The sequence below is a fragment of the Acinonyx jubatus genome, chromosome A1, assembly GCF_027475565.1.
Source record: "Acinonyx jubatus isolate Ajub_Pintada_27869175 chromosome A1, VMU_Ajub_asm_v1.0, whole genome shotgun sequence".
NCBI classification, from domain to species: domain Eukaryota; kingdom Metazoa; phylum Chordata; class Mammalia; order Carnivora; family Felidae; genus Acinonyx; species Acinonyx jubatus.
This window is the reverse complement of record NC_069380.1, coordinates 47,017,682-47,038,627: the sequence shown is the minus strand read 5'-3', so window position 1 is coordinate 47,038,627 and position 20,946 is coordinate 47,017,682. Positions and strand designations below refer to the sequence as shown.

Sequence of the window (20,946 nt, the reverse complement as noted above, 5' to 3'; positions counted from 1 at the left end):
ACTGGGAATACAGAAGGATGTGCTGGTTTGGGACTATGGCGATTATCTCAGTTTGGGACATGTTGAATTTGAAATAAAGTGGAGATGTACAATACACAACTGGATAAAAGAGTCAACCGTTTATAAAAACTCCATGGCCTGAAGCGGTACATTGGGGAGTCATCAGCATACACAGCCTTGGAACTGAATGAACTGTCCCAGGGATAACATGAACAGTGAGAAGAGAAGAAAGCAAGAGAGATACTCTGGGGATCATCACATTAAAGGGCTGGGCAGAAGAGGAAATCATTAGGGAACCAAGAAGAGAAACCTGAGATTAAAAGCAAAACAAAACAAGAAAACTAAAATAAAAACCAGGGAGCAGACATCGCGGTGGACATTGTTGGTTTCCTGACAAGTATCCATTTCCTGCTCTTCTTCATGTAATTCCTCCTCCCAAGAAGTGCATGGGCCTCTAAAAAGGTCTAAAAACTCAAGGTCTCAGTTCTAAGGATTGAGCTAACTAGTCTAAAGATAATCTCACTCCCTTTAGATAATCAGTCCTCCCACTGGGGACTGTGGGGAACAAGTAACCTGATGAGATTAAAGAAAAGGTTGATGAAGGGGGTGAAGGTGGTCAAAAGATATAAACTTCCAGTTATAAGATAAGTAGGTACAGGGGATGTAATGTGGATGGTGACTATAGTTAACAATACTGTATTGTTAAAACAAACAATAACAAAAAAGAACTGCATTATATATTTGAGAACTGCTAAGAGACTATATGTTAAAAGTTCTCATCATCGGGACACCTGGGTAGCTCAGTCAGTTAAGCATCCAACTTCAGCTCAGGTCATGTGGTTCATGAGTTCAAGCTTCACATCAGGCTCTGTGCTGACAGCTCAGAGCCTGGAGCCTGCTTCAGATTCTGTCTCCTTGCGCCACCCCACCCCCACCCCTGACCCCAACCCCATGTGTGCTCTGTCTCTCTCTCTCTCAAAAATAAATAAAACATTAAAAAAACTTAGTAGGTAAATAAATAAAATAAAACTTCTCATCAACTCTTAACTCTAGAGAACAAACCGATGGTTACCAGAGGGGAGGTAGGTAGGGAGATGGGTGAAATAGGTGGTGGGGATAAGAAGTGCACCTGTTGGGGTGCCTGGGTGGCTCAGTGGGTTAAGTGGTCAACTCTTGACATCAGCTCAAGTTCGTGAGTTCAAGCCCCACATTGGGCTCCACACTGACGGTGCAGAGCCTGTTTAGGATTCTCTCTCTCTCTCCCTCTCTATCTGCCCTTCCTGTGCGCTCTCTCTCTCTCTCTCTCTCTCTCTCTCCTCTCAAAATAAGTAAAATAAACTTAAAAACAATTTTTTTAAAAAGGAGTGCACCTAACTTATCAAACTCAACACCCAAAAAACAAATAATCTAGTGAAAAAATGGGCAAAAGACATGAATAGACACTTCTCCAAAGAAGACATCCATTTGGCCAACTGACACATGAAAAAATGCTCAACATCCCTCATCATCAGGGACATACAAATCAAAACCACAATGAGATACCACCTCACACTTGTCAGAATGGCGGCTAACATTAACAACTCAGGCAACAACAGATGTTGGTGAGGATGCAGAGAAAGAGGATCTCTTTTGTACTGCTGGTGGGAATGCCAACTGGTGCAGCCACTCTGGAAAACAGTATGGAGGTTCCTCAAAAAATTAAAAACAGAATACCCTATGACCCAGCAATTGCACTACTAGGTATTTATCCAAGGGATACAGGTGTGCTGTTTCGAAGGGACACATGCACCCCCATGTTTATAGCAGCACTATCATCAATAGCCAAAGTATGGAAAGAGCCCAAATGTCCATCGATGGATGAATGGATAAAGAAGAAGTGGTATATATATATATATATATATATATATATATATATACACACACACAATGAAGTATTACTCAGCAGTCAAAAAGAATGAAATCTTGCCATTTGCAACTAAGTGGATGAAACTAGAGGGTATTATGCTAAGCAAAATTAGTGAGTCAGAGAAAGACAAATATCAAATGATTTCACTCATATGAGGACTTTAAAATACAAACAGATGAACATAAGGGAAGGGAAGCAAAAATAATATAAAAACAGAGAGGCAGACACAACATAAGAGACTCTTAAATATGGAGAACAAACAGAGGGTTACTGGAAGAGTGTGGGATGGGGGATGGGCTAAATGGGTAAGGGGCACTAAGGAATCTACTCTGAAATTATTGTTGCACTATATGCAAACAAACTTGGATGGAAATTAAAAAATAAATTATTAAAAATAAATAAATAAATAAATAAATAAATGGAGTGTACCTTTTGTGATGAACACCAGGTGCTGTATGGAAGTGTTGAATCACTAAATTGTATATCTGAAACTAATATCACATTGTATGTTAACTCACTGGAATTTAAATAAAAACTTTAGGGGCACCTGGGTTACTCAATCAGTTAAGTGTCCAACTCTTGATTTGGGCTCAGGTCACGATCTCACAGTTTGTGAGATTGAGCCCCGCACAGAGCTCCATGCTGTCAGCACAGAGCCTGCTTGAGATTCTCTCTCCCTACCTCTCCCCCACTCTCTCTCTCTTTCTCTCTCTCTCTCTCTCTCAAAGTAAATAAATAAACTTTTTTAAAAATTAAATTGAAACTTTTTTAAAAACAATAAAAAACAAAAGTTCTCATCACAAGAAAAAGATTATAACTAAGTGATGGATGTTAACTAAACTTATTGTGGAAATCATCTCACAATATATACATATTATCAGGTCATGTTGTACATATGAAACTTATACAATGTTATATATTAATTATTTTAATAAAACTGGAAACATATATTGTAAAAAAGAAAAAAAAGTTTCATGGGACTCCAGAGAAATTCTTCATGATTCTCTTAGAACTTTAAGAAGCAATGCTTTCCCTTCCTCCAGATGTCATCCTCAGTAACTGTGAAACCCAGGCTTGCCACAGCCCTTGCTCCCTGCCAGTCTGAGAAAGAAACCAACTGAAGGAAGAAAACCAAGCCAGAAGAATCACAGAGATACGGAGCTGGAGCCCACCCTGATACTTCGGGACTTCCATTTGTGGGAACTACCTATGATTTTCCTTATTACTTAAACCAGTTTGGGTTGAGTTTCCTGCTACTTTCTTCTAAAGGAGAACTGACAGATCCAGTTGTGTCACAGAAAACAAAGGAGGTCGGAACTTCAGCAAGGAGCGTTCAAGAGTCTTGAGTGGTGCCTAGAGGCCAGGTGAAGGAGGGCGTGCAAGAACCTGGTGACAGATGGTCACTAACGGAGCAATTTCCCTGGTGGTAGCTGAGGTGGGACAGAGCCCAGACTGCAGTGGGTGGAGAGCTGAATGGGAAGTGAGCACTCAGAAGCAAAGATTCCTCAGTAGTGAAGTTTGACTGCAATGTAGAGAGAAAGTTGCAATGAGAAGCCATAAATATAGAGGTATGTAGTGTTGAGAAAGGTTTTGAGTTGTTGATTTTGAAGACAAGAGCTAATTAGTGGATGAATCAACAGGTGGATCTCCAACTTTCCTGCCATTACCATGTTCTCTCCTCCCTGGAGTTCAAGGGGAATCTCAGTGGAAAGGGGAATTCAACAGCTCAATAACTAGAACAGCTCCTCATTTTGGATGCAGCTGTAAAACTTCGGAAAAGGCAAAAGTACCTCAGCATTTCACATTCCAACTTTTGCATTAGATATACAAGACCAGCAATGCAGAATGAATCTACTAAAGCAATTCATTAGAAATAACAAACAAACAAACAAAAAAAAAGGAAGCACTTGAAAAAATACGTACAAGAAAGTTCATTGAAACTTTTTTGTAACAGAAATATTGGGGGGAGAACAGAATGTGAATGATTTATTAATAAAGAAATGGTGAGTCTCCTAGCTGGCTCAGTTGGTTAAGTGTTCATCTCTTGGTTTCAGCTCAGGTCATGATCTCACGGTTTGTGGGTTCGAGCCCCATGTTGGGCTCCATGCTGGCAGTGTGGAGCCTGCTTGGGATTCTCTGTCTCCCTCTCCCTCTGCCCCTCTCCCACTCACGCTCTCTCTCTCTCTCTCAAATAAACAAATAAATAAACTTAAAAAATAGAGAAATAGTAAAACCCAAAAAAGGTACACTGAGTGGTATTCTGTTGATATTTACTCTGCAGCATTAAAAAAAAGAGAGAGAGAGAGAGAGAGAGAGCTGGATCTCTGTGTATGGATATGAAAAAATGCAGATGAAAACAAGAAATTATGGAACAATATATGCGATATGATTCTACATATGAAATTCAAAGCAGATAGAATTGTTTATACTTATGCAGAGAATAAAGGTCAAGGAGAAAATATAACAAAATCTTATCAGTGGTTACTTCTGGGAGGGAAGTGAGATATGGTGTTCAGGGTAGGGAGGGGCATTTTAGGAAAGGGGAATTTCAAATGTATTGTATACTTTTATGTAAGTTGAATTTTTATAAGGGTAAGATTTTTTTATGCATGATAAATGATAAAGTAAGTGTTTGAAGAAACATGAGGCATTTGAAAAGCAGGAACTAAATTTGTACTGACCAGCATATCATATTAAACAGGGAAAAGGAAAGACCACAACACTGATCATTTTTAATGTCTTTATCTCAAGTTATTAATGCCAAATGGATATGGCTTGTATGCTTTTTTGGGGAAAGCATTTTTAAATTAATTAGTTGTTGGATGTATGTAAAACCATTGGCATCAAGTTAAGTTTATCTGTAAGTAACTCTATATTCACCATCTGGTTAAATTTGGCATTGCTTATCTTCAAATTGCAAGACTGCTCAAATAAAACTGGCTGTTGCTTCAAGAAGACTCCTGTGTGAGCCTATTTGCAAGTGTGGAATGTACATTGTGAGGCTGACTGGAGAGGCCAAAAGGCCCAACTCGGTCCTGAAACAAATCTCATCAGTAGGCCAAGCAATTCAGTTCAATTCTAAAACTTGGTCCCTCACCTAGGAAGTAAGAGAAGAGTAGGCCATGCAAATGGGAGTAGCACTCTCTGATTTCTTATTCAAAGTCATCTGAAGAGATGGTTTCAATAAGCAGAAAACCATCTAACACCTAGAGAAGTGAGACACTGAGAATCCAATGCTCAGATAAAGAATTTGCATATTTTCTAAATAAATATACAACCATTTTATAAATATATTGTCAAAGACTTTCTATTTCTGTCTAACTATAGCTATTATCTCAAATCTAATATATACATAATTAAATTAAGTAAAAAATGCCCTTTACTCAAGCTATCAGTGGTTTACCAAACAACCAACCCTTGCTCATTGATTAGTTATCAGTTCCTAATTACAAAGGCCACATATTCTTTCCACAGTTACTTTAACGAGATGTCAGATGTCACTTCCTCCTAGTGCCTGAGGCAGACAATTCAAGAAATGCCCAAATGTGAATATATGTCTAAATCACTTTGAGTCTGGAACAGAGCAACAAATTTAGAAACATTTCTTAATCACTGAGGAAAAAAATGGTCAAAGAGTTAAAAAGAAAAAAACTAGGCAAGACTACTTTACCTATGGTCAAGTCATTCCCATGAATAATATCTTAGTCAAAGTAAGGCATAAAGCCCAGAAAATATGAATAAAATAGGGGTGCCTGGGTGGCTCAGTCGGTTGAGTGTCCAACTTTGGCTCAGGTCATGATCTCACAGCTTGTGAGTTCGATCCCCGCGTCGGGCTCTGTGCTGACAGCTCCGAGCCTGGAGCCTGCTTCGGATTCTGTGTCGCCCTCTCTCTCTGCCCCTAACCCACTCGCATTCTGTCTCTGTCTCTCTCAAAAATAAATAAACATTAAAAAAAATTTTTTTAAAGATATGAATAAAACAACTTTAGTATATGACGACCCACAATCATTGGGTGAAAGAATATAAAGGAAGATTTTCCGTGGAAACACATATATCTAGTCAACAATTAAACAAGCATGAAGCATATACCACATATAAAACTGGTGATACAACAATAAACAAAACAGATAAGATCTCTGTCCCCTGCCTGGGAGTTTCCAAATTTTGAAAATTGACAAATATTATCCAAGAGAATCAAGTCTCTTGTCTTAATACCAAACAGCTTTTATTTTCTATTTTTTAGAGTTACTTCTACAAAGAAATAGATCAAATTTTTGTCTTATTTTTATTGGAAACTAAATAGAAGAGTATATATTTTTTCCTTTTAAACATTTCCCCTAATAGATTCCTTATATACATATACAAAGTTCAGTATGAATAAGCAAAGAGCTCTGATAACACTACAGCATCACATTTAAAGAATACATTTATTCCAAAAGATCTCACAGAACCAAACTCAATTATTCATCATTCCTTCATTCATTCATTCGTTCAGTCAGTCAGTCAGTGGGACTTGAACTCACAACTCTGAGATCAGAAGTCATATGCCTTACCAACCGAGCCAGTCAGGTGCCCCAAACTCAATTTTTTGAATACAAAATTCACAAGAGTCCCATTTTATCTATAAAAGTTCTTTATAAAATGGTTCCTGTAATTTTTGCACTGCTGCTATTACAAACTGGATGGCATTCATATAAGTTTCTTTATTACTTTGAAACTATATTTCTTATACCTATTCACTTACCATTCAAATTTAAATTCTCAATTTTTTTTAATTCTCAATTTTTAATACTAGAGAATTCCTTCTTATTACAGTAGTTACTACAGTAAAAAAGTGCCATCATTGATTATAAACGCTTTAGATTAAGCTCCATAAAACCAGATTTTCCTGAAGGACTACAGGGAGAAAGGCAATGCCATATACACTCCACAAACTCTGTATCTGGTGGATTTTGCTTTAAAATATTCTAATAATGCTGAATATTAAATATAGGTTGTAATTTGATATTCACAACTTTGTAACAATTGGCATAACAGTCAGAAACTGTCTCCAAAGAAACCAACCAATGGTCCAAGAACAGGAACAAAAAAACATGGGCTGAAATTAATGCTAAGATACTTTCTTTGTAATACTTCCAAAGATTAGCATTAAAAGGTGACCCAAGAAGAGACAGATGGACAGGGAATCTACTCCTTATTTAAGAGATGAAAAATCTGAGGGTTATAGGGGCAAAGTAGTCTCTTGACCAAAGATACACAACTTGTTGAGTACATGAACAGGACAAGAGCTCAAGTCTCTGTATTTCTAGCACTTGCTACACCAAGATGTAGGGAAAAGGTAAAAAATAGAGAAGGTCTCAATCACTACACACACATACTCTCTCTCTCTCTCTCTCTCTCTCTCTCTCTCTCTCTCTCACACACACACACACACACACACACTCTCTCTCTCTCTCTCTCTCTTTCCCTTCCTCCAAATTTTCCATGATTCTTCTCCTTCATTGTCCAGAATGCATGCCGTTCCTACTACGTATGCCTGACATGACTATTTCTTATTTATTCTTTCCAATATCAATAAAGTTAGCCAGGATATATTTATCTAAATCTCTGTTTGATGTTTTCTCTTAAATTATGAACTTAAGAACGACTTTTTAATGTAGAAGTATAAAGTAACACCAATTCTTAAATGTGACTTAGTGATTTAGGTTGGACTGATTGTATTCCATATAAGTTCTATGCTTTAAAAAAGCTACAGGTGGGGCACCTGGGTGGCTCAGTTGGTTAAGCGTCCGACTGCAGCTCAGGTCACGATCTCACGGTCCGTGAGTTCGAGCCCTGCGTCGGGCTCTGGGCTGACGGCTCAGAGCCTGGAGCCTGCTTCTGATTCTGTGTCTCCTTCTCTCTCTGCCCCTCCCCCGTTCATGCTCTGTCTCTCTCTGTCTCAAAAATAAATAAACGTTACAAAAAAAAAAATTTAAAAAGCTACAGGGGCATCTGAGTGGCTCAGTCAGTTAAGTGTCCAACTCTCGGTGTCAGCTCAAGTCATGATCTCACAGTTTGTGAGTTTGAGCCCTGAGTCAGCGTGAAGCCTGCTTAGAATTCTCTCTCTCCCACTCTCTCTCTGCTTCTCTCCCACTTGCATACGTTTTCTCTCTCTCTCTCAAAATAAATAAACTTGTAAAAAATAATGAAAAATTTACAACAAAAAAAAGTTACAACTAAGCAATGCTATTAAAACAAGAAAATGACTTTAGATAAAGCAGAAATCATCATCATCATTTTTAAACCTTTTCTGAGCATTTTCCAATACAGTATTTAACTAATTTCTTCTCAGCATTTTGTCCCATTTGTTATAATTCAGTAATGGGTTCGGTTCTAAGAAAAACAGAAAAGGAAACGTGGCCTTTATAAAGTAGAATCACAGTTTAAATTTGAAACACTAATGCAGAATGTCCTGTGAGTGTGATTTTGCCCCTTCAAGGCAGGGCCTCTTTGATGTCTTGGGAGAGTTCAGTGAGTAGGGATGTAAAGTGAGGCAGAAAAGCAGAAAAGATGGACAGTGACTAGAAGTTGGCATCAAATTTCAAAACTGGGATGCTGAGTCGTTCATACCCCCCCTAAAATTAAATTCTGAAATGTAAGAGACTGCTGATTCCAAGCACACTTGAAAGGAAAGAAGCTAGGTCCCCAAACCCCGAAAGGCTTTCATTGATAATCAGGAGAAAGGTTTTAAGGTGATCAAACCAAGATATGGTTTGGCTTTTTCATAATAAATTTTTGTGCTTCAAAGCAGTTTTATTATCAGCTGTGAACATATATAATCCTAAATACTAGTGTTTTCTCCTCTGTCGATAAAAAATAAAAAATAGAAATTTAAAGCGGTACCTGAGTGGTTCAGTCAGTTAAGCATCTGACTTTTGATCTGGGCTCAGGTCATTATCTCACAGGTGGTGAGATTGAGCCCCGAGTCGGGCTCCTGTGCTAACAGCATGGAACCTGCTTAGGATTTTCTCTCTCTCTCTCTCTCTCTCTCTCACTTTACCCCTTCCCACTCATGCACACACACTCCCTCTCTCAAAATAGACAAATTAAAAAAAAAAAAAATAGAAACTTATTTTCTCAGCCTTTTTCTTCTAATTGTTAAGCTTTTAGGAAATCATACAATCCATTCCAGGTTGATCCAAAAACTAATGTCACGGTGCAAATTTGACAAAGCAGTTACAAGACCAAAGATAGGCACAGTCCCAGACCGGCTTGGTGTCACAAAAGATCCTGGTAGTGAGGAGGGGAGTATTACTTTCAAATCGTGCCTTCCAGGCAGAGCCCTGGGCTGTTGTAAGGGTTGCCTCGTCTTCACTGTACCTCTTTCCCTTCCCAGATGGCTGGATCTGCTGGAGCTCAAGGTTCATAAAACCAAAGACTCATGATGGAAACGTCACCTGCAAGTTGGAATCAGGCTAGGACACTGAGGAAGCATTGTCTGTAGGAAATGTGTAAAAAGGATGAAGGTTGTGCATTCAATCCACAGGCAACCAGACCCAAAGCCAAGAGTTTCCAAAGCAATAAGAATTCAAAAGCATTAATTGGTGCCCCATATTGATAAGAAGCCATGATAATGATTGCATAGTTAAGTCATTGAGAGAGAAAGAGAATGAGTGATTAAATCACACTAAACCATTTGAGGCTGTCTTAAAAGATTAAGTAACAGGACAGGTATTTCTAGGTCCTAGCTGTACAATGCAGTCAGCAGACCAGGACAGCAGAGTATTTGTCTTATCTAATTTAGCTATTACAGCCTTCCATCTTGTCTCCACCTTGGAAAAATAAAAATGAAAGAAAGTAAAGGAATGAAAAAGAGGGCTGGCAAAGAAAAACAAAGTAATGGAATATACCAATCACTTTTCTATATTGAAGAAGAAGGAAAAAGTCAGCTTGTATACATGTATCCATCCGTTCCAGCATCTGTTCAATGATCTCTCATGCAATATTTCATAAAAATAAATACATCAAACAATAATTTGAATACTAACAGTGACCCGAGAAGCTACAGTTTAACCCTACGCCCTTCAGAATTGGTCTGGCACTCTGCACTAAAATTTTCTTATTAAAAAAAAAAAATCTAATTCTACATCTTTATCTTAAGGATTTCTTACAGCCAAAATAGCTAGACATTTTTTTTCAACTATTTAATTTTTTTTTTTTTTAAGAATCAGGGAATTCTGGATCTTTTAGGAGATTTTTTAAAATCTGTATTATAAATTAACTTTTTCTTCTTTTTCTTTTTTAAAGGTTTTATTTTTAAGTAATCTCCACACCCAATGTGGAGCTCGAACTCACAACCTCAAGATCAAGAGTCTCAGGCTCCACTGAATGAGCCAGCCAGGCACCCTTGTAAATCAACTTTTTAAGGGTTGCCAAATAATATCATTATAGGCATGACTCAAAGGTGTTATGCTGTCTAATACAAATAGGAAATACTTGAACTCTTTGAATTGCAGATGATGTTAGAGTCTTTATTTTGAAAGACAGGAAAAGGCACTGGTAATACCCCAAAACAATCGGGAACAGTAAGTACATCCTGAGGGCCAGTCACTGTCCTACGTGCTTTACATACATTATCACATTTGATCTTTACAATAACCTGTGGGGCAGGCAACTACTCTACAGGTGAGGAAACAGGAGCTTATAAAGATTAAGTATCTTGTGCAGGTCACTCCCATTAGTAAGTGGACTGAACTCAAGTCTATGTGACTCCAAAGGCTAGATGTATATTCTTAGCCACTATTCTCTGCTTCCTCATACCATCAGGTTCAACAACAACAAGCCCCACATTCATTCAGGGATACACCTTCAGAAATGCGTGTTCTCGTAGAATCATGGATCTCAGAGTGGTCACTCCCCCTACCATAGTTTAAGTCCCTCAACATCAAACTATTACTTGTATTAACTATCTAGGGTCAACTCCCTGTTGGGTCATTTAGTAGGGAAGGAAAAGAAAAAGGAGAAAAGAGGTTTGGATTCTCAGGGAACATCTCTTTGTGATATTCCTTTTATCTGCATACTTACTTGGAAAGAGGGGAGGGGAACAAGCATAATTAAGAGTCCCAGATAGTAATGTAAAACTAGCTGTCTCTTCAGCTACAAATAAATCAGTTTTAAGACAAGTAGGAGCCTCATATTAATTGAATTATGCCCTTATAGTTGTTCCCAGACATAGAGAAAGAATAATGGTGCTTAGGAGCCCCAGACCAGAGGAAATATTGGAAATGGCTCAATAAAATAGTGATGTTTGTCTCATTTGCATCCTGAGACTTTAAGACTATAAATCAAAATTTATGAACCCAGATTACTCAACCTTGGAAAGCAAACAAGTCAACCCTAACTGGGAAATAAAATCCCATAAATTACACATCATGAACTATATTTTCAAGGACTCTGGAGACAACAGTCAGAACGTTAAAGCAAAAAACGTATTAGGGAGGGTTTGTAGTTAAAGATGGTGGACTAAGCAGACACGTTTATCTTCTCTCTCTCCTGAAACTACCTAAAACTATAGTAAAGAGACTTACATTAAGAGCACCACTCTCAGGGCACCTGGGTGGCTCAGTCAGTTAAGCTTCCGACTTCACTTGGCTCAGGTCATGATCTCATGGTTCGTGGGTTAGAGCCCCACGTCGGGCTCTGTGCTGACAGCTTGGAGACTGGAGCCTGCTTCAGAATCTGTGACTCCCCCTCTCTCTCTGTCCCCTCCCCAGCTCATGTTCTGTCTCTGTCTCTCAAAAAATAAATAAACATTAAAAAAAAAAATTTTTTTTTTAAAGAGCACCACTCCCAAGAGCTATGGGAGAAGAGACACAATAGCAAAACACTTTTTAAAATTTAAAATAGAGGTTGGAAAGCAAAAGGACAAATCCTGCTAAAATAAAGTAGGGAGTCCAAGAGAGTGAAATCCTAAAGTCAGCAGCTGAGGGAGTCTATCAGCAACCCGATTTGCTTTACAGAGAGGGTTCCCTTTAATCCTCAAAAATCAGCAGAACCAGGGACCTCTAGAAGCAGGGACAAAAATAAGAGCAAAACAGAATGGAAGAAAAGAAATCAGACACCCATCTCTATCCCTCTCCCCTCTCCCCCTTTGACCAAGCAACTGTTACTCCTGCCCTTCCCCCTCCACAGCATAATAGTAGTTAATAGTAGAGTTCGCTCCTCTGCACAGTCTCTGTAGATGGGAGCACCAGTTGAGAGCAGGGACATCATACTAAAAGCAAGGGGATTAAGTGACGCCTGTGCAAAGGAGGCAGACATCACATACTGAATGTTGACACCTCACAGTCCTTTTCTCCAACAATGACTCCCAGAACTGGCAGCCAGGATCCGAGTCCCTCTTCCCTGTTATTCAAGATACAGTCCATGGATAGCAGCAACATTTAGAAATGCAGAATCTCAGCCCCACCCTAAACCTACTGAATCAGAATCCGCATTTCAACCATAACTCAGGTGACCAGTATATACATTGAAGTTTGAGCAGCCTGGTTCTCACAGGAGATTATACTCTTCTCTATAAAACCCTCAAGGAAACACCAGAAGATACGGACATCAGGGTTGTTACCCCCCCCACAAAATGACCCAGGCAGCTCTCCCTATACTGAAGCCTACAATCCAAAAGCCCACTCACTGTTCAGCATTTCCAGGAAGCTTTTTAGTGCTCAATGTTAAACATGATTACCAAGAATGTGAGAAAAATCTCTACCATGAGAGAGAACAAACAATCAGAAGCAACTTGGAAGAAACAGACCATACTAAAAAATAAAAAATAAAAGTTAAAAAAAAAAAAAGATGTTATCAGCTATCCTCAGAGAGATAGAAAAGTATGCTATATCAATAAAAAAAAAGAATGATAACTTTTTTAAAAATGAACAGAGGATAAAAAGAGTTTATACAAATCAAGAATATAACAGCAAAAATGAAAAACTCAACAAGGGGTAGAAAATATAGTTGAAAACAAAAACCCCCGGAAACAGGGCAAAAGACAAAGAGATGAAAAATGAAAAATGACTTAAAATTAGAAAAGTAGAACATTAATACAGATTGTACCACATCCAAATAATAGGCATTCCAGAAAGAAAAAAATAAATCGAGAGGAAGAACTCAAACAGTAATTTAATAAAATTTCAAAATAAATGAGTTTCCAGATGGGAAAGACCAATTGAGTGCCTAACACAATAGATAAAAATAGGGCTATACCAAGATATGTCCTCATAAAATTACAGAAAACTGGTATAAAGAGAAGATTCTAAAAGCTTAGAGAGAAAAAATATATACAGTGAGTCAAGAGACAAAACACTTCCAGATTTGTCAACCTCTAAGATTAGAATTAGAAAACAATTGAACAATGCCTTCAAAGTCTGAGGGAAATTATTTCCAACTTAGAATTATTTACTTAGCCAAAATATAAATTATGTGTGAGGGCACTTAAAGACATGCTTATAAAGTTTACCTCCTATACATTCTTATTTAGGAAGCTACTGGAAGAGGTGCTTAACAATAACAAGGGAGAAAAACAAGAAAGAGGAAGACATGGGATCCAAAAATTAGTGGACCCAATTCAAGACAGAGGTGAAGGGGGCCCAGAATGATAGCGAAAGAGAAGTTCAAGATGGCAGGTGTGCACCAGGGATAAAGGACACAGTTAAGATTAGAGGTCAAGAAGTTTTTAAGAGGGGTGTGTCCAAGATGAAACTGATAGAATGCCTGAGGGACTCAAGTAGCTACAGAGGGGAACTTAGAAATGATTAAAGGAAAAACAACAACAAAAAAGAATAAAAAAGACTAAGGAACAGGACAATTATGTACTTCAATTAAATTTTCAAAATGGTTCGAGAATAAAAGAACAATCATAGAATACCAAAGAGCTCATATGTAGGTAAGAGGCACATAGATATAAAGTCATAATCTTACAAATAGTTATAAATCTTATAAGTGCTAAAGATTAATCTAAACAAAATAATGATACATCTCTGCAGGAAAGATGGGGGGATGGTGTGTGCATTTTAAATGGGGGGTAAACAAGAGCTAAATTTTCACTTTCCATGGCAGGAAGTAAATAGACAATACCTTAACTGAAAAATCAAGATACAACACTATAAGCCACTTGCTTAGTGATCTAGATGTAAGAATCAAATGTAATCTTTGATAAAGGAAGCTTCTAAAAAGCTGGAAAATGGAGGATGGAAGGCAGTGGCAGGTGGATGACAGCTGATATTCAAGCCTTACAAGCTGATATTCAATAAGACGTACAGGACTACTTCAGTCTTTAAACTATGTGCATTAATAACTGATAAAAATAAAAATTAAATTTTAAACATTAGACAATATGAGGGTGGATTCTCACCTTCAATAAGGGAAAAGTAAACGAAAGCCTATGGCCCAAGAAGGGGAAGAAAAAAAATCTCATAAAGTGTCAGAAAGTTAGCAAATAAGGGAAAGAAAAAATTAACTTGAAGAATGCAATCTTCAAAGATGGTGGAGGAATCCTCTTCTCAGATATCATCCAAAACCAACAAGAAGGACAAGAGGCAATAAAAACTTCCTCATCAATGAAACTAGGACATATCTGTGTCCCCAAACAGTAAAACGTGAAGACAAAGTGGAGAGAAAGGCAATTTGGTCCTGTGGGGGAAGGTAAGACTTCACAACGTGCACGGGGGATACTGACCAGAAGCCAGCTACTTTGGCCCTCAGGCTCCAGGGTTGGAAGCATCAGTCACAAAAGATGGTAAGAGGGAGGAAGTGCTGAAAATAGAGGGCTTGACTGACAGTCTGCACAAAGAGCTTTTAGACCCCAGGCCCCTCCCCTACACTCTGCACTCTATCCTTCCCCATGCTCTAAGGAAGCAAGAGCTTTCTTCTCTGAAGCCACTGAACCAGGCTGGAGATGTCTGATCTTAAGGCAGTAGGTGCGGCATAGGGCAGGGATGAGGGTTTGAACAGAAAATAGGAGCACTAAAAGTAACTGCATACAGAGCCGTAGGATCTCAGCCCACCTCCCAGGAAATCTGCAAACCCCCATGAAAACCTCTACTTTCATCGAAGAGGAGCATTCAGGAGCAGTAGGCACAGTGAGCCCCCTTCATATGGATTCCAGGAACTCAAACAACAAACATCCCAGTAGCAACCATGATGCCCCCAAGACCAGAGACTCATCCCCCAATTTTTATACTGTATACACTACCTGCTGGTGTTCCCAACCCTCAAAAAATGACACATTGTACTTCCTGACAAGAGGTGAGTAGGAATCCTGAATCCGGTTTCATTTTATGTAGAAAAAATAAAAGGTTGTATTGTTTCTTGCATCCAAGCATCATGGAAGTCACACTTGTCTTTGTTCAAGCTATTTCTTCTGCCACAAATGTCCTCCAGCCTTGCCTTCCTTGTGAAATCCTCATTCCAAGAACAGCCAGAAGGTCGCCCTCTTTCTCTAGGTTTCCCTTATTCTTTTTCACATAGCAGAATTAATTACTCTTACATTTTTTCATTCCCATAGCTCTTTAAACTTACCTCCAAGACAGTAGTTTGTTGTTTGGTGCCCTTTTCATTGCCTTAGATGTATATGTCGCTTCTAGATTTTAAACTCTTTGATGGAAAAATCAATGTCTTATTCACCCTTGAGACACCAATATCTCCAATGTTTTGGATCCAGTCTATGATAAGAATCAGCTATCACTATCAAAGGACTACTCACCATCACCTTCCAGGAACTCCTTGGCGTCTAAGGAGGTGCCTATGTGTTGGGGGAAAAAAAAAAGTGTAATAAACTCTGTGTCTGAACATAACACTAAACATAGTTATTACTTCTATGCAATAAGAACTGTAAATTTTTCTTTATGCTATAAAATAAATAAGACCCTAGAGAGATAATGCAGAGAAAATTAGAGGGGTGGGGGACAATGGCCTATGGAGAAGCTGAAAAACCTTGTAAGTACAATAACCACACTTTCTGATAAATATTGATTTCACAAGTATGAGAGTCAAATTGTACTCTTTTGGCATATTTGAGATATACAGTTTCCTAAGTCTATGCAATCTTAATGGGAATTTAGAGAGAAAGAGAGATCACAACCCATGAAAAAGAAAGCCTAGTAGCTGTACTTGAGAAATCTTGAGGAAGTTGAAAAGTAGACTGATGATTTGAGAAATCTAAGAAAACTGGAATTTGAAGAGAGGTACTTAAAATTATTTTTAATTAAAAATATTTATTGTAGGGGCACCTGGGTGGCTTAGTAGGTTAAGTGTCCAATTCTTGATTTCTAGTCAGGTCATGATCCTAGGGTTGTGAGATTGAGCCCCGCATAGGGCTCTGCACTGAACATGGAGCTATCTATCCCTCTCTCTCTGCCCCCCAGCCTTGGTCACACTAAATAAATAAATAATAAATAAATAAATAAATAAATAAATAAATAAATAAATAAATAAAATAGAGTAAGGCATTAAAAATATGTTTATTGGGGCGCCTGGGTGGCGCAGTCAGTTAAGCGTCCGACTTCAGCCAGATCACGATCTCGCGGTCCGTGAGTTTGAGCCCCGCGTCAGGCTCTGGGCTGATGGCTCAGAGCCTGGAGCCTGTTTCCGATTCTGTGTCTCCCTCTCTCTCTGCCCCTCCCCCGTTCATGCTCTGTCTCTCTCTGTCCCAAAAATAAATAAACGTTAAAAAAAATAAATAAATAAAAAATAAAATAAAATATGTTTATTGTAGACAATTTGGAAAATATCAAAAAGTATAAAGAAAATAAACTATCTGTAATACCCAAAAATAAGTAAGTAAATAAATAAATTAATAAAATAAAATAAGATAAAATAAGAGTAGAAAAAAACCTACCCATGAGCTTCAATTGTATACTCAAGAGGAATAAAATCACTACCCAATCAATTTAATAAACACTAGGAAAACTCAGTGCTACATAATCAGAATGGTTCCTAATAACTATTCCTGTCCAGATCATCTAATTTCTACATCAGAGTGACAGTTCTGGAAGAATAAGAAGAAAGAGAACCTTTACAAAGCCCTTATCAATATTTTAGAAAGTATAGGTACATGACTATAACCATATGCTGGTTGTCAAAACAGACTAGGAAGGCATGAAAGAATTGATCTGTAGGTCTCTCTCTTGGGTCTACACTCTAGGCCTTATTGTTAGTAATAGAAACTATGGTATGTCTATTTTCTCTTGAGCATCACAACAGAGACAAATGGAAACCCATCCCACTGGATACCACCACAATCCAGAGCATGGCTGGATCCTTTCAGACAACAACACCCACTGAAGATGAGCTCACTCTCAAAAATTACAACACAAGAGGAAAACCAACCACCATGAAAAGGATACACCAAATCAAAAAATAAAGAATTTACAACATAGGAACTAGGAGTAATAGAACAATCTAAAAGGGACATTAAGATAAGTGTGTTTAAAATGTGTAAATTGCTAAAGAAAGAAAAGAATCCATAAGGCAAGAACTAGACATTATGAAGAAAAAAAAAGAATATCCATATTTGAAAATGATCTAAATGAAATACTGGAAACCAAAATACATTCACTGGGATAAATTCAAGTAAGTAAAAATACTTATTTGAGCACCTTTTTTGTGGGTAGAGCCCCAGGGTCCACTGCTAGGGTCCATTAAAAAGCACAGTATACAGAACCTGGCTGCATTCAGCTTTAAGGAGTCTTTCACAGAAATCTTCCATTCCGGACCCTTCACTAGAGTTCCTTCTTATATAATCATTAAAAAAAAAAAAATGTTGTTAAATGTTACTATGTGATGTGCACTGAGCTTGGGTCTAGGGGGTGGGGAGGAAGGGGAGGGTAAAAAAATGAAGGACAGGGGCACCTGGCTGGCTCAGTCAGAACATGCCACTCTTGCTCTTGGGGTTGTGCGTTTGAGCTTCACATTGGGTGTAGACATTACTTAAGTAAATTTTTTTTAATGAGAAATATACAAGACTGGAATACAGTCTAATTATAAAAGCTGTAGTTGTAACAGCTACCATGTACCCAGCTCTATGCAAAGTGCCCACCTCATCCCATCTCTAATCCTCACAAGAACCTTGTGAGTGGTATCACCAGTCCCGTTTTACAAGAAGAAAACATGTCCTTAGAAAGTTATAGTAACTTTCCCAAGAGCAAACAGGTAGTAGATTTCAGAGCCATGATTCCAACCCAAGTCCTCTGACCCCTGCACCACCCTCTTTTTGCCATACTTGGCTGCATTTGTGCAAAATGCTTTCCGAGCACAGAGGAAGGAAGAATGGTCTGGCCCCAGAAAGGTCCCGATGGTCCCCTTAATTTGATCTCTTTGCTGACCATTCCATAATAGAACAATATCCACTCGATGTACAATGTTTTCGCTGAGAAGGCTTGTATTACAAGGCATGGTTCCCACTTGCAAGGAGCTTCCACTTTAGATAGAATAGTGGGGGGAGGGGAATAAATAACGTATAAACATTATAAAATTCCCAAATAATGTATATGTATAATATATTTAAAAATTATAGCTAAAGAAAAGAACACTGAGGCCTCAAATAGTCAAAGAAAAAAGGGTCGAGGACAACCGGGCCGTGAAGAAAAGAAAAGAAATCAAAGAAAAGGAAGGGGGTTGCAGGAAAGTTGACTCAAAAGATTGCACAATTCAATCCATGAGTTCCCAATAAGAATGGCAGTTTTTCAATCCTGGCTCTTCTATTTACCAACTATTTGAAAGGTGTTATTAACCTCTGAACCTCAAGCGTCAGTTTCTTTATCTTTCAAATGGGGCTAAAAATGCCCAATTCACAGGATTTTGTCAGAAGTAAGATCATTTTTTGTGACATGCCTAGTGTCCTGCACACCTCCAGCAGCCAACAAATGTCAGATTTACTCATGTATATTATTGCATCTAAAGCTGAGAAAACTGAGGAAAATGTAACTATAGCCTTCTAGTATATTCCTGGTTTTGAAAGAAAAGAGAACTATTTTCCATGTCCACGGAAGAGTTAACAACATTCAAATTGATACGTGGCTGGATTTGGTGATAGCAGTATTAGAGGCTGGAATACATTTCAGAGGGTTGGGCCCCAGTGTGCTGGGGTAGGCTTGGGGGGGTGGGGGGGAGGCGGGGAGTAGTGGGGGGTACACATGACACACGAAAAGAAAGATTGTTCTCTCTTTGGACATATTTTAGCAAAGACCTCTAAGAGGCAGCAGACAGACTCCCTGTACTAAGATGATAGGATTTTGTGAATATATAAGCTGGTATTTGCCAATAAAAACTTCCTCCTGTGTGGCCCTTTTGATGCAATAATGATTTCCTGCTTTACTTGGGCTGCCAAATGTATCCAAAATGTAATAATCAGTGGGTAGATTCATAAATCAAATTGCAAGCTTTAGGAATAATGGCTAATGCTCTGATCATTTGTAGCAGAATTTTAAAACCTGCCAATGTTTAAGGTTTCTTGAGGTTTTAGAGTCAACTATAGTTTTGGTTTAACCTTTTCCCCTTTCAACACCTCACGAGTCAGCAGCAAGAACATGCTTTTCCAAGAACCTTCTTATCTGATTAGAACTATTCCCAGTTTCATCGTGAGTCAGAGTCAAATTTTATAATCCTGGGCTTCCAGGATGTCAGCCGAATCTACTGCTGCCTGCAGTCTAATTCTCTAAAATCGTTTCCACCAGGAAAACCTACTCACCTCTCTTCAATCCCACATCAAGAGCATCAGCTGCAGTCCTTAGCACTTGGAGACACTTTGAAGTGGAGACAGGTTCAGCTGGCAGAGTCTGACCAGGGGAAGCAGGGGAGGACCCAGCATCATGTACAATGGGCTCTGAGCTCCCAGGCTCTAGGTTTTCTCTGTAACTAATTTGCTTGTGATCCAAGCCTTCACACTTTGAATTCCCAGATCCCTAAACCTCATTTGGTACCCTGGAAGCAGCCTCCTGGGTCTGCTTCTCATCTTTCTTCCTGCTTTTCTTAATCCTGATCCTAATTTGTGGCGCTCTCCTAGTGACTGGAATGTCTCCCCATGCCTAGCCCTGAAGGATCCCCCAGATTGCCAATCCTGGTGCTTACCGTGGCTATGGGGGAAGATTCCAAGCCAGCATTTTCCAAGTGTTTTCTGCACAACGTCAATGTAGGGACGTGCTCCTCAGACTCCATTCTCCTGCAGGTTCACAACGTGCTGTAAGGAGCACAGCTGAGGCTTTGAATCCCAGGAAAAAAGCAGAGGAAATAACTGGTTTTTAACTTCATTTAACCCAGCATTTTGCTATGGACTGGATGGCTTTTCTCTCATCAAAATGCCTACTGCTCTCATATTAATCCCTTAAAGGATTCACAGTGGGCACACACCTGAGCCCTAACACGTTCCAGCTCCTGGGACTTTGGGCAAGTTCCTCATCCCTCTCAGCCACAGTCTCCATATCAGGAAATCGAGGCTAAAATGAGTTAATATGAAGATCACCTTGGGTTGTTGTGAGAAGATGCATTCCCAGCGCATGCTAAAGTCTCCTTAAAAGCTTTTTTTTTTGCTTTTTTTTAAAAATATAATTTACTGTCAAATTGGTTTCCATACAACACCCAGTGCTCATCCCAACAAGTGCCCGCCTCCCTGCCCATCACCCACTTTCCCCTCTCCCCACCCCCCATCTACCCTTAGTTTGTACTCAAGTCCTTAATTAAGAGTCTCTTAAAAGCTCTATTTTTAACTAATTCTGTTTCCACAACACCCTTCCACATAATGCTCCGCCCCTCTGGATTACTGCATCCGATTCCAGCCACACTCCCAGCTTTAGGTCTCTTTCCTGCTCCAGTGATCCCTTCATGCCATTGCCAAAGAATCATTCCAAAACACTGCTTTTTATCAGGTCCCCAGGTTTCTGAAGGCTTTTTTTTTTTTAAGTGACTTAAATTAAGTCCAAACTCTGCCTGCCTATGAAACTTCCCCATTCCCTGGGAGCTTCCTCCTCCTTGCTTGCTCCAAAATGCCCCCACCCCCACCCCCGCCACTC

The 20,946-nt window shown here is 38.9% G+C and overlaps 1 long non-coding RNA gene across 1 annotated transcript in view; it reads right to left on the bottom strand.

Moving 5' to 3' along the window:
• LOC128314374 (uncharacterized) overlaps positions 1-20,540 on the bottom strand; it is a 30,449-nt gene extending 9,909 nt beyond the window's left edge. Inside the window, exons 1-2 of the long non-coding RNA XR_008295938.1 lie at positions 20,009-20,540; positions 15,645-15,683 (exon numbers count right to left, since the gene is read on the bottom strand). This is a non-coding gene — a long non-coding RNA (uncharacterized LOC128314374). The remainder of the gene's footprint in view (positions 1-15,644; positions 15,684-20,008) is intronic.
• Between the last annotated feature and the right edge of the window lie 406 nt (positions 20,541-20,946).